This window comes from Hippocampus comes, unplaced genomic scaffold (genome assembly GCF_001891065.2).
Source record: "Hippocampus comes isolate QL1 unplaced genomic scaffold, H_comes_QL1_v1.1 scaffold381, whole genome shotgun sequence".
NCBI classification, from domain to species: domain Eukaryota; kingdom Metazoa; phylum Chordata; class Actinopteri; order Syngnathiformes; family Syngnathidae; genus Hippocampus; species Hippocampus comes.
Window position 1 is genome coordinate 346539 of NW_017805016.1, and position 12165 is coordinate 358703.

The 12165-nt window shown below is 43.9% G+C and overlaps 1 long non-coding RNA gene across 1 annotated transcript in view; it reads right to left on the reverse strand.

Moving 5' to 3' along the window:
* Positions 1–2935: 2935 nt before the first annotated feature.
* The window catches only part of LOC109511937 (uncharacterized), a 204860-nt gene continuing 195630 nt past the window's right edge, over positions 2936–12165 (reverse strand). The window contains exon 7 of the long non-coding RNA XR_002167416.1: positions 2936–4498. This is a non-coding gene — a long non-coding RNA (uncharacterized LOC109511937). The remainder of the gene's footprint in view (positions 4499–12165) is intronic.

Below are 12165 nucleotides of genomic sequence, written 5' to 3' on the forward strand. Positions count from 1 at the left end.
CTGTGAAGACCAACCAATATTAGTCCTAAAGAGTTCTAAATACATTTGAGTACCCCTGTTTTGTTCAAAATTGATTGCTATAATGCTTGAGTGCAGAAGGACCTGGTCAGCCACAAAGGTACGTTTGCATGCAAATTCATATCTACCTACGGCACTGCTTAATCAGTTCATCGTTTTATTTACGGCATCACTCATGCATCTAAGACCTCAGAGAAATTTTTATTTAGTAGCATTTGTCTGCTCTGTGGATGGACAATCCCTGTACACACTTCTGCATTGACAACAAACACGTTGACAAATTGGCCAGCATTTAGTTGGGATTTGGGGGGGAATTTGTCAGTTCAAAGTCAGACAGACGGAACTTTAGATGAAGTTGAGTAGTCCTCTCACTCCACGTAAATGGTGTGAGTGAAGCCCGAGGGCACGTTCGCTTTGATTGAACGCAAACACGAAGGAGAGATGGGAAAACTTTCTCGCGAGTGAACACTCTAATACTCTGTGATTGACTGCGCGCAACTTAGTCATCTTTCTCAGCGGGGATTCTAAACATTGAGTTTTGCGCAACGTTCAGCATTTGGGATCATTTAGCTACACCCGCAGAAGAACAATTCTCGCGGTGTATGACGCCCCGTTGTAAAACCACCATGATAAACATTGTCAAAAAATACAGTGCTGCCTCGAGATACAAATGACCAGAATTTTTAAAGTTACCATCCGTCATATTTCACAAACGCAATATTACCGTATTGCCCCGAATATAAGACGGCCCTGATTATAGGACGAACCCCTCTTTTTCAAGACTCAAGTTTGAAAAAATACTTTTTGAACACCAAATTAATTTTTAAACAGAAAATAATTACAGTACATCTGAAACAAATGATTATAAGAATTTATTTGAGAGAAAAAGCATGTTATTTTGTCTCATTCAAATCTTAATATCTGACTGAACATTTAAATATGTAAACTAAAGTGCAATCACATTCGTAAATGAATGGCTTCTGGTTTTTGAAATGTAAATGACATCATAACTTCTCCTCAGCTGCGGGTTAACCTGGCCGATCTTCGACCCACTTTTCTCCAGATTATCGCTACGTTTCTCCATTTTCTCCATTTTCTCCGTTATCTCTTCTATTATTTTCTTCTCTTTTCTTTCTTACCACTATTTTTTATTTTTCTTCTTCGTGCTACCACTATTTTTATTTTTATTCTTCGTGACAGGGGTTCACTTTGGCCTGAGAAGTCAAGTTCAGCATTCGCTTCAATGATATCTGGCGCCATCTAGCGTCGTGAATGTAATATAATGTCTAGACCCCGAATATAAGACGACCCCCACTTTTTCAGTCTTATTTCAATGCAAAAAACACCGTCTTATATTCGGGCCAATACGGTAATCAAAATCACGAGTGGAGGTGCATAGGACACAGTACTTACTGTAAAGAACATTTTGGTGTTGACTTACCCTTTCGGTACCGTACTTTTTCCCCCTATATAAGTGTAGTTACAGTTACAAGAATAAAACCCATGTCTCATTTTTGTTGAATTGAATTCTATTTTCAAACGGTCAAAACATTTTGGGTGAACTGGATCTGACAGCATGTGTACCTAATGAAGTGGCCAGCGAATCCGTGCAATTAGTCAGAAAAGTTCTGTCATTGGCATTTCCTTCGCTGCCGTTAAAAGCCACCGATTCCGCCAAATGTTTATTTCCATATTTTTGTGTGGTCCGCGGCAATGTTCAGCCTTGACGACACCCCCTCTCCTCCTCCATATCGGACAAAATAATTGACTGTTTTCACCCAAGCGTTAGTCGGTGATCACAGGCCCGCAGATCAAATAGAAGCAGCCGACCAACACGTTGAATTTCCTCGTAAAGAAAATTGGCCCACATGAATATGGATTATTATCATCGGCCAGTGTACATCTTTTGTTCTCCGACCGATCTTTTTGATGTGTTTTCAGCTGTAAAATACGATCAGGGCGAGGATGCGGGAAATAACTCTATTAGTCCGAGTTCCTTTAATTGTTGCTTCACCGGCGTCATCTTTAATGTAAACGCGGAGTGAACGCGTGAGCGCTTGATTAATACTGCCGGCTACAAAGGGACGTGAATAGCCAGAAGCTACAGACGAGTGTGTGTGATTGACTTTTCTCATGGAGCCACAGCCCGGACAAAGACTCAAAAGGGGGTCCAAGTGGAAAGAGCCTCAAAAAAAAAAAAAATGTGCCCAGCAAGCTCCTTCGCTATTTTCCAGCTGCCTTTTGTGGCCTGGGCCACATTTCTTGAATTGTCACTGCCTCTCCGGCACCATCTATACACATCAGTCACAGGGGCTGTCTTATTTATTTTATCTGTTGTCCCCCCCACCCCCTCCCCTTTCTCTTTGTTTTTGTTTCCTTTCGTACTGTCAGGTATTTAAGCGGCCTGCCGGTCTTATAGAGCTCCCTGAATGGTCTTGATGGACCCGCGACTCAATGGGCAGCATGTGACCCATCTGACCGAAAGCCCCTTTATGTACCGCCGCTCTTTGTTGTTTTGTTTTTGTGTGTCTGGGAGGAAAGAGGCGAAAAGGAGCACTTCATTGGGTAGGAGGTTACCAACTTGCTCTGTGGAGACATTCAAGGGCCGATTTCATTAGGTGGGAGTCAAACACGGCCATAAATAATAACTTGTGACCCCTCGGGATTGAAAAGTGGAAAGGGTTCAACTGTTGATCGGAAGAGCATCGGGGTGTCCAAACTTTGGTCCGGGCTGCCCTACTTGCATCCTTGGAATATTTTTACATCGCCCTTTAAAGAAAACGTCCCTGTTCTAGCACTTGAAGAGTGTACTGGAAGATCAAGTCTCTCAATAGCTTGTACTTTATGTCCTGGTTATTGCAAAAAAAAACCAAAAAATAAAACAACAAAAAAGTGGACTTCTGTATTGGCACGGGCAAAACCATTTTGTAGATTCCTTATGAAATGCGCAAGAAGCGGTACTTTCACGCTCGGTTACACATTGGCTCAGGGCTGATGAATTGCACCCGCCAACAGGAAACGCGGCAGCGCTTCTGAGTGGGTAGGGCCATCAATGAAGAGGTACGACTCGGCATGATTAATTCACAAGTGACGAAAGAGCCCATGTTGAACCCCTTCTGTGTGTATATTTACCTCAGAAAGAAGACTGGCGCTTTGCGCTTTCAGATCGGCTGTTAGTAAATTTTAAAAAGACCCGTAGCATTCAAAAATACAATTATTATAACAATCTTGCGGTCGCGGGTTGAAATGGACTTGTGCGCACGGAAAATGAACAGCATGTAAGGGTTAAAGATTAAGAGACAAGCACACCCCCGCAACACCTACATTGGCTCCTAAATTTGCGTGACCTGGCCAGGATGAGGATTTTGCTGAGTCGCCCCCCCCAACAATAGCCTCTGGGAATTTCTCTGTGTCCCCATCCCGCCCCCCTACCATCAGTCCCGGGCTCCCCTGCTACTCCGCACCACTTCCTGTAATCATCCCCACATGTGGTGGTGGCATTTAGCTCCTCTACCATGGCACACATCATTAGGCCCAGCTTTAAGCATGTCTACCATGCTCCAGGCCAAAGTGGGTGGTAGGTTGGGGGTGTGGGGGGTATTTCTTTACGGAGGTGGGAGGTAAGGGGGCAGTCGGAGGTGGGCCTTTAATGAACCAGCGACTGAATCGTACCACCTAGAGAGGTTCTGACATGCTGAGATGGCCGCGGCCGCCTGACGCGGCGGCGTCCCGACACGGCAGCTCCTCGTTCACGTGAAGGGAGTGTCTGTAGGAGTGTCGGCGGGGCGGGCACGGGGGGCAAGGGTCAATCCAGTGAAAGCTGTAAATCCCAGAAAAGGGGACCTGCCTAAAGGTCAGCCAGTCATGGTGATTAGAAGAGCCATCGACAAGATGCGGGAGAGGTGGGGGGGGGGGGGGCCACAAAAGAGTCCCCCGTGCATGCGACAGCGGGCCATTGTTTTGGCAAATGCCACTTCTGACGACATGACTTGTATATTTCCACATAATGGAGAGAACATCCTCCGGGGAGAAAAGGAGCATTTCAGCAAACGTATGAGAAACATGAAACAATGTCTTGGCTTGCTGACTGAGAATCTGCAAGTGCTATCGTGAGTCCATCTGTCCATTTTTTTTCTATATTGCAGCCTCAATATTGCCATCGGTTTGAGCCTTCCCAGTTTCACCCCCAAAAAAGTTGAGATTTTCCATTGAACTTCATTTTCATTGCATTCAGTGGATCATATGCTGTGCAAATGATGCATATTGGTCAATCTCTCATACTTAATAAATAAAATGAACTGCAAGCAGACAAACAAAGCACTTATTGAAGGGACTCCACCCTGTTTTTTTCTCTCTGCTCACCAAACTTACCACCACCTTCACTCTCCGATCCAGCAGTTTCATCAACGTCTTCGTTCCTAAAGTCCACACCGCTTTGGGTCGATCGATTCAGTTTTCTGCATCAAACGACCGCATAACCCTGCAAGAAAGTATAAAATTCACCTCATCATCCTGATATTGTCAATTAACAACACAGAAATACCAAAATATTTGTTCAGGTAATCATGATGAAGCAGCGTACATTTCTGATACGAAATCTGTGTTCGCCCTTTTTTTTTTGCCCTGTTCAGTTACGATTTGGATGCTTTCACACTTTCATAACCGAGTCAAAGTACAAATACTGATCCAACTCCTTGACTGAATGAAATCTAAGTATAGCCTCTGAACTGTACTCAAGTATAGAAATCCAATTGATGCTGTCACGCCACGTTTTGATAACTTTGGCTAACAAAACAAACTTCTCTGCCCTCAAAAATAGTTCTTTTTATTTTTTTAACTTACACAGTGCTCATACTGAGAACCAAAACCTACTTCAGGACAGTCACTAAATATTTCTACTTTGTTACTTCCCACCAATGATTCATGCTAACAAGCTAACGTCCCACAGATTGATGAAGTTAGTGAAAGCTTTAAACGTTTCGACTTAAAATGATTGAAGGGGGAAGGGGTGGCGGTGAGCACATCGAATCATATTTGCCGTACGTTGGTGTTTTTTCGTTCTTTTCACCATCGCGACGGGCCGTGTGGAAAAACGAGGTTGTTATTGATGAATGATTCATGCGTGTGGGTGATTCATCACTAATTCCTTTTAATAAGGATAGCGACATGCGTGCTATTCTTGCCATCAACACTGAAGCGTGATCAATCGCGTTACCCTCAAAGGCCAACGCAACCATACAGCGCACATACGCTCGTCTTACATTTTTTTTTCCACTTAAATGAAGAACTATTAAATACGTGTGATGAACTGATTTCACCTGGAATAATTGCGATTAAGTACTTTATTTTGTATTTGGGGATGGGGGAGTGTTTTCTAAAATTGACTGTGAATTTGTTGCTTGTCTTTTCATTTGACTCAATTCTCACGGGTATGATTTTATCCGAAAAGTTTTCAGTAGAACACTGTGCAAAAGTTTTAAGCCACATTGAGCTTTTTCAACAGAAGCGATAATGAAACAGACAAACTAAAAGGACAAAGTGGGTTCGCAGCTTTACAAACACCCCGCCAAAAAGTTTGAGAGAGTTCAAGTGCAGTTGCAGGACTTCAGCTCTGCATTTTCTTTACATCAGTAAGACACGAATGGAAGAGTCCCCAATCATAACGGCGCCGCCTTCAAAATACCTTAATAATTTACATTTATTTCATATTGTTTTCTGTTTGTTAAAATGTATTTTTGTTCGTATTTTTGTACCTCTGGAACAGTTTAAATAAACGGACATTATTTCCTATGGGAAATATTGCTTCAGTTTTGGCGCTATTCAGTTTTAATCATATATTTGGAACAAATGAATCACGAAAGGCATGGTTTCATCAAACACTGAGGGATACAGGTGAGTCTACCCCTGACATTAAAACAAAAATAATAATAATTAGGGCAGCCTGGTGGACCAGTAGTTAGCGCGTCAACCTCACAGCTCCGGTTTTCCTGTGTGGAGTTTGCATGTTCTCCCCATACCTGCGTGGGTTTTCTCCGGGTACTCCGGTTTCCTCCCACATTCCAAAAACATGCATGGCAGGCTTATTGAACACTCTAAATTGTCCCTAGGTGTGAGTGTGAGCACGGATGGTTGTTCGCCTCTGTGTGCCCTGCGACTGGCTGGCAACCAATTTAGGATGTCCCCGCCTACTGTTTGAAGACGGCTGGGATCGGCTCCGGGACCTCCCGCGACCCTTGTGAGGACAAAGCGGTTCATAAAATGAATGGATGGAACAATAATTTAGCGTTTTATGAGAAAAACACTGGCAGTAGTGTTATGGTCTGGGGCTGCATGAGGCGACGGTGCAGTTCATCCAGGGAACCATGAACCAAATCCAAGTGTGATCCTCTCAATTTAAAAACTGGGCCACAAACCAGCCTCCAAGACAACCACTGCCTTGCCCGATAAACTGAGTATAAAGGTGATGGACTGACTGAGCATGTCTTCAGACCTAAACCCGACTGAGCATCTGTGGGGCATCAAAGATGAAGGAAGGATCCCACCGGCAACCTGTGAAGATCTTGTAAATGTCCCCCCACCCCCCAACCCAGAGGATTAAGGCAGTGCTGAAAAATAATAGTGGCCACAAAAAATATTGACACGTTGGACATTTTCACTTCGGGGTGTAGTCACTTTTGTTGCCAGTGGTTTGGGTGTTCAAGGCTGTGTGTCGAGTTATTTTGAGGGGACAAGATGTACACTGACGACAATGCAGAAAAGTGCCTTTCTCATCCAAGAACAAATTTTTATTCTTTGGCTTTTGACTGAGCATGTGACTCGGCATTGCTTGAGTGTTTTTTTTTTTTTAAATTGAGGTCACTGTTTTTAGGGTTATAAAATTTTTGTTTGAACTGTTTTTGTTTTTATATGTAAGATTTTAACTTTACATACAGCATTTTGTATGCGGCTCCGTTATTTTTTAAATGCTCTGTAAATAAAGTTGAGTTGCGTTTCCAATGACAAATATATTTACGTTTTTAGGGTTATAAAGTTTTTGTTTGAACTGTTTTTGTTTTTATATGTAAGATTTTAACTTTACATACAGCATTTTGTATGCGGCTCCGTTATTTTTTAAATGCTCTGTAAATAAAGTTGAGTTGCGTTTCCAATGACAAATATATTTACAGAAAGGTTAAGAGGTCTACTCCCTTTTAGAAGAACCGCTGAAAGAAAGACTTATGAGATTAAACACGCTGCCCGTCAGTTGATTGTGTGCGCTGTCACGTGAGATCAAATCATTCGCTTGCACTTTGTGCGTGAGCTCAGTGTGTGTGTACAAACACGTCGCTGAATGAAACTTAAGCGCCGATTGCCGTGCTCGCCGTGTGCCGGGGCGTCACACCGCCACAATGACCTATTTCACCTCCGGACAAGTTGACTGCATGCTCCCAGCTCGGCCTGCGTCCCGACTGGGCAAGGGTGAGCGATGCGTCACTTAAAAGGAGCCGTCGCAAAACAGAGGCGTCGCCATCGCCACCCAGCATTCACGCAACGCGCCTTAAATGAGGGAGAAGTCACTTTGCCTTCGTTGTCCTTTCCTCGCATTGCAGATAAAGGAAGAAAAGAATACAATTTGAGCCCAGGCCGGAGCCAAGGGAGGCTCTTGAAGTATTGTTGGACTTTCTCCATTTAGTGGAGGCAGGGGGGCGGTGAAACGAGGCGCGAGGCATTTCGGTCAATGGGAGTCACAAGCGCTTCGAAATTCACATTGAAGATTGTTGGCATGCAAATAAATGAATTGATTAAGATGATAAACAATTCTTGTTTTTTTTTTTTGTCTCAGGCAGGCAACGGGAGAGATCACAACCATCTTTCATGTGGCTGCTTAAAAGCGACGAGATTGGAGGCGTACACGGGCTGAAAGGAACCGCCCCTGTTTGGTAATGCTTCTCTCTCTATCTTTTCATATGAGCGGACCTTTCATTCCGTCCTTTTCAGCACAAAAGAAAAAGGGGGGGGGGAAAGTTTGTCAGTCCCCTGTTTCTTTAGTTGTGCGCTTTCTTCTCTATGCTCTTTCTAGTTCCAGCCTAATCCCAGCCATGCATGAGCGCTCAGTTGTGTCCTGTTGTTTCACTGTTCTGCTAGTTTTCGATCAGTAGGGTTCCTCCTTTGTTCCTTTTCTTGGCCAGACACAGAAAAGGTAAGGAGAGGAACGAGTAATGAAATCTCCTCTGTAGACTTAGGCCTTTGTGTCCCCTTCATCGGGATTTTCAGATGTAACTTTGACTGTAATTAAGGCGGATTGTTGCTGTGATGCGGCTCTCGGCTGCTTTTCCTGTTGCCCCTTTGGAGACTTCCAGGAAGGCGGCATCAAAAGCTCTTATCTGGCATATCTGGAGCCAGGCGTTTGCGGAAGCTCTGCTTGTTTTTATGTCCCGGGTCCAGTGTTAAAGGAGCGGCAAAACGAGGCGTGACAGGGCTGAGATGAGACTTTTTTCTCAAATACGCGCAAAGCAGTTCGAGAAGTTGGGATGGGACATTGTCCTAAATCGCTGCAGGTCATCTATAACGGACCTTTCGTGCATTTCAGATTCAAATGATTAATAACCACTACATATAACAGATTTTTTATTTTAGTTTGCCACCGGCAAAGAGCCAAGTAGGAGCGACATCATTACGTCATCGTAAAGCTTCCAAAAGGCCACTGCTTACGTCAACGTTTACCAAAGAACGCCTGTGCTATTAATAATAATAATTGTAATAATAACAATAATACTGCGCTGTTAGCGTCTGCTAGGCAACTTAGGATAGCATCGATACTTGTATCTAGTATATAACAGTCAGGAACATGCAATCAACAAAACACTTCTATCTTTCGGAGTAATTGTCGATGATTACGAGGCCGGCTGCGAGTCGGAGATCGCATGCTATCTGGGTGCCCTTCTGGTGGGACACAATTGTGCCGGAGTTCACCGCTCAACAGGTTGTGCAAAACTTTCGTGCGCCCAGGGAGTCATTCCTCTACATCTGCGATCGTCATGATAACCCCGCCCACCATTCCCCAGGCCCGCCACCCTCTGACGTATGAGGAGGGAGTAATTGGGGCCAGCTTAAGCAACAGTTTCAAGCACCGCAGCTAGAGCTAGAGCCAATTTGGGTGGTGGGAAAAAGAAAGAATTGGTGCTAACCTGGACACTGGCCCGGAACTAGCACTAGCAAACGCGGAGTGGAAAAGGGCCAAATGTGTCAAGGATATCACCACATGGGTTCAGAAACGCAGTACGGTGCTACATCGGGAAGTGCAACTTAAAACTCCACAAAGCAAAGCAGAAGCCATTTACAAACAACCCCCAAAAATACCGCTGGTTTCTCTGGGCCCAAGCTCATCTAAGATGCACTGACGCAAAGTGAAAAAGTGTTTTGTGGTCTGACGAGTCCACATTTCAAATTGCTTTTTGGAAATTGTGGACATCGTGTCCTCCGGGCCGAAGAGCAAAAGAACCAACCCGACTGTTATGGATGCCAAGTTTCAAAAGCCAGCATCTGTGATGCTGTCAGGCGGTGCCAATGGAATGGGTAACTTACACTTCTGTGAAGGCACCATTAATGCTGAAAGGTACAATTAGGTTTTTGAAAAAAACATATGCTGTCATCCAAGCAATGTCATTTGCTTATTTCAGCATGGCAATACCAAACCACATTGAGCATGTGTTACAACAGCGCGGTTTTGTAGTTCAACAATGCAGGTAGTAGACTGGCCTTCCTGCAACTGTCATATGTAAATATTTTCCTTGGTGTATGAGGCCGGTATGATCAAGCCACAGGCGAGCGTGTGCCTACTTCCTTTGAAACAACATCACAGCGCACAACACACATAATGATGTCGCCACCGACAATCATGCGTCTTCTCTCCCAAACTCGATGTCTGTCGCAGTGCCAAGACTGAACTGTGAGAGGCGGCATGGTGCCACGGGGCATCTAGACTGCAACAAAATACAAAGAAAAATAATAGCAGAAGAAGAAATCAAAGAAGCTAGGCTAACTACTAGTTTATCCGAAAGCTACATCGAAGTTGTAAACTCTTGCCCTGCTTCAGTTTTGCTATATTTATTAAAACTTTTTGTTACACCACTAGTCAACACAACCAATGTCTGTTCTATTTGTGTCAGGCATACAGCGCAAGCGTCAGTGAGCTTCCTAATTTACAATCGTTACATTTCACAACCAGCCTGTCGCTCGGCGGAACTTGTTGTTGACCTTCCACGGAGGGATTTGCCATCGTAACAATTTAACGGGTTTAACATTTGCGAATGTTGGCCCCTACCATTTTCCAAATAGATCAGAGAGAAAAATCACACCACAAAGGATAATCATTCAGGATAATCCTTTGAGCAGGGAGTGACCAACCTTTTTTTGAAACTGAGAGCTACTTCAACCTGACTTTGATCGGAGGAGGGGAAGAAATGCTCACATTTGTCCAGATATTCAGTACGTATGCACTCTGTATCTATGTTGCTGCAGCTTCTACAACTTTTATTTTTGTGTTGTTTATGAGAAATGACCAAGAATGTTTTGTGTCTTATCTATGCGAGTCAGAACATTTGTGAGTACTTTAGTTTTCCTGTTTTTATGTTCGAATCCAACATAAAGTAGCCAGAAAATAAAAAGAAAAGAAAAGAAGAAGAAGGTCTGACAAGACAGAGACAAAAGTGTTTTGACATCTCGGCACAAAGCAGCTCGCAGAAGTTTGGACGTAGTAACGTCGTAAACAATTCCAGTCCATGAATATAAAAAAACATTTGTAACCCTCAAGATAAAAACATGATGAAAGATAAAAACTGACTTTTCTTTTAGGAGTGGGGAAAGTTAAGGTCAGTGCCCCGCTAAATGACACACTGTTTTTTCCTTTCTTCATATTGATTTTATATTTAGTACAGAACAACTACCAGGACATAAATGTGCAGGAATAAACTTGTAGTACAATTATAGTGGACCAAGTAATGTCATTAAATGGGTATGATCACGCCAGCCACTTGAAAAGATAGATAACTTAATTCAAAGCAGGCGTACTTCTTTGTATGAGCAATACATATGTGAGAAATATTAAACAGAGTATCTGTACGAATATTATTTTAAATGCGGCAATACAATAAAAGTCATGAATCCGGTGCACTTTGAAGATTCTGAATATGGTGCATGCTGATCAGTATATGCGGGGGCAATTCTGATGGAGCCCTTTGAACTCTGCCTAGCAACAAGTGATGAGAGCAAGAAGAAATAAAATGACCAAATTAAAACCTGATTTAATTAGGAATCCCAATTTTCATTTTATTTTATTTTTGATAATATTGCAGTCTTCCTGTGGAACTATTTATGTTTCATCATACATTTTAGAGGAGTGTGCATGATGCCATCCAGTACGGAGTGTGGTGTGCGCCGAGGTGCTGCTTATTAGCGTGATCATGGCACCGGGCCCTCCATATGGGCTCAGTGGGGACAGCGGCTGAGGCGCGTTCAAAGAGACAGTTCATTGTTACAGGCTGATCTCTAATCTCTTTGGTTGTCTGTCCTAATTAAAAGTCTTGCGGGCGGACGGGCCGTCTGGGCCGCCGCTCGGCAGGAAATTATGATCGCAAACGTCTTCCTGTTGAGTCCCGCACTTGGCACTACAAAGTGACGCGGGCCGCCGTTACCTGAATAGGCTGGAATCAGAGCAGACAGCCGCATCATCCCGGCTCTTAGTCTACCAGGGCTGTGCACAAGTGGCCATTGTTGACGCCAAAGACAGGATTAAGGAGGGTCTTCAAGGGAATTGATTTTCATGTGAGAACAATGACAGGCCACGGAACACTGGGGCCTGGGTCTGAATCACACGGCCAAAGAGCTTCATGAAAAGGGGTGCGCTACGAGCACAGAGATTAAAGCAATCAGGTTCTTTAGCCCTTTTCTAGGGGTACCCCCCCCTCCCCCACCTGACTCCCTCCACACTTGTCCCACACAGTCATTAAAACCTACAGAATAAAGTGGGAGGAGGGTGGAAAAAGGCACAAGTTGTTTACTTTTCTTGCACTTAACAAAGGTTCAAGAGCAATCAGAGCCATGATGTAGAACGTTGTGGACAGCCAAAAGATCACGTTTGGGGAGGGGGCGGGGCAGAGGCGGGGTGGG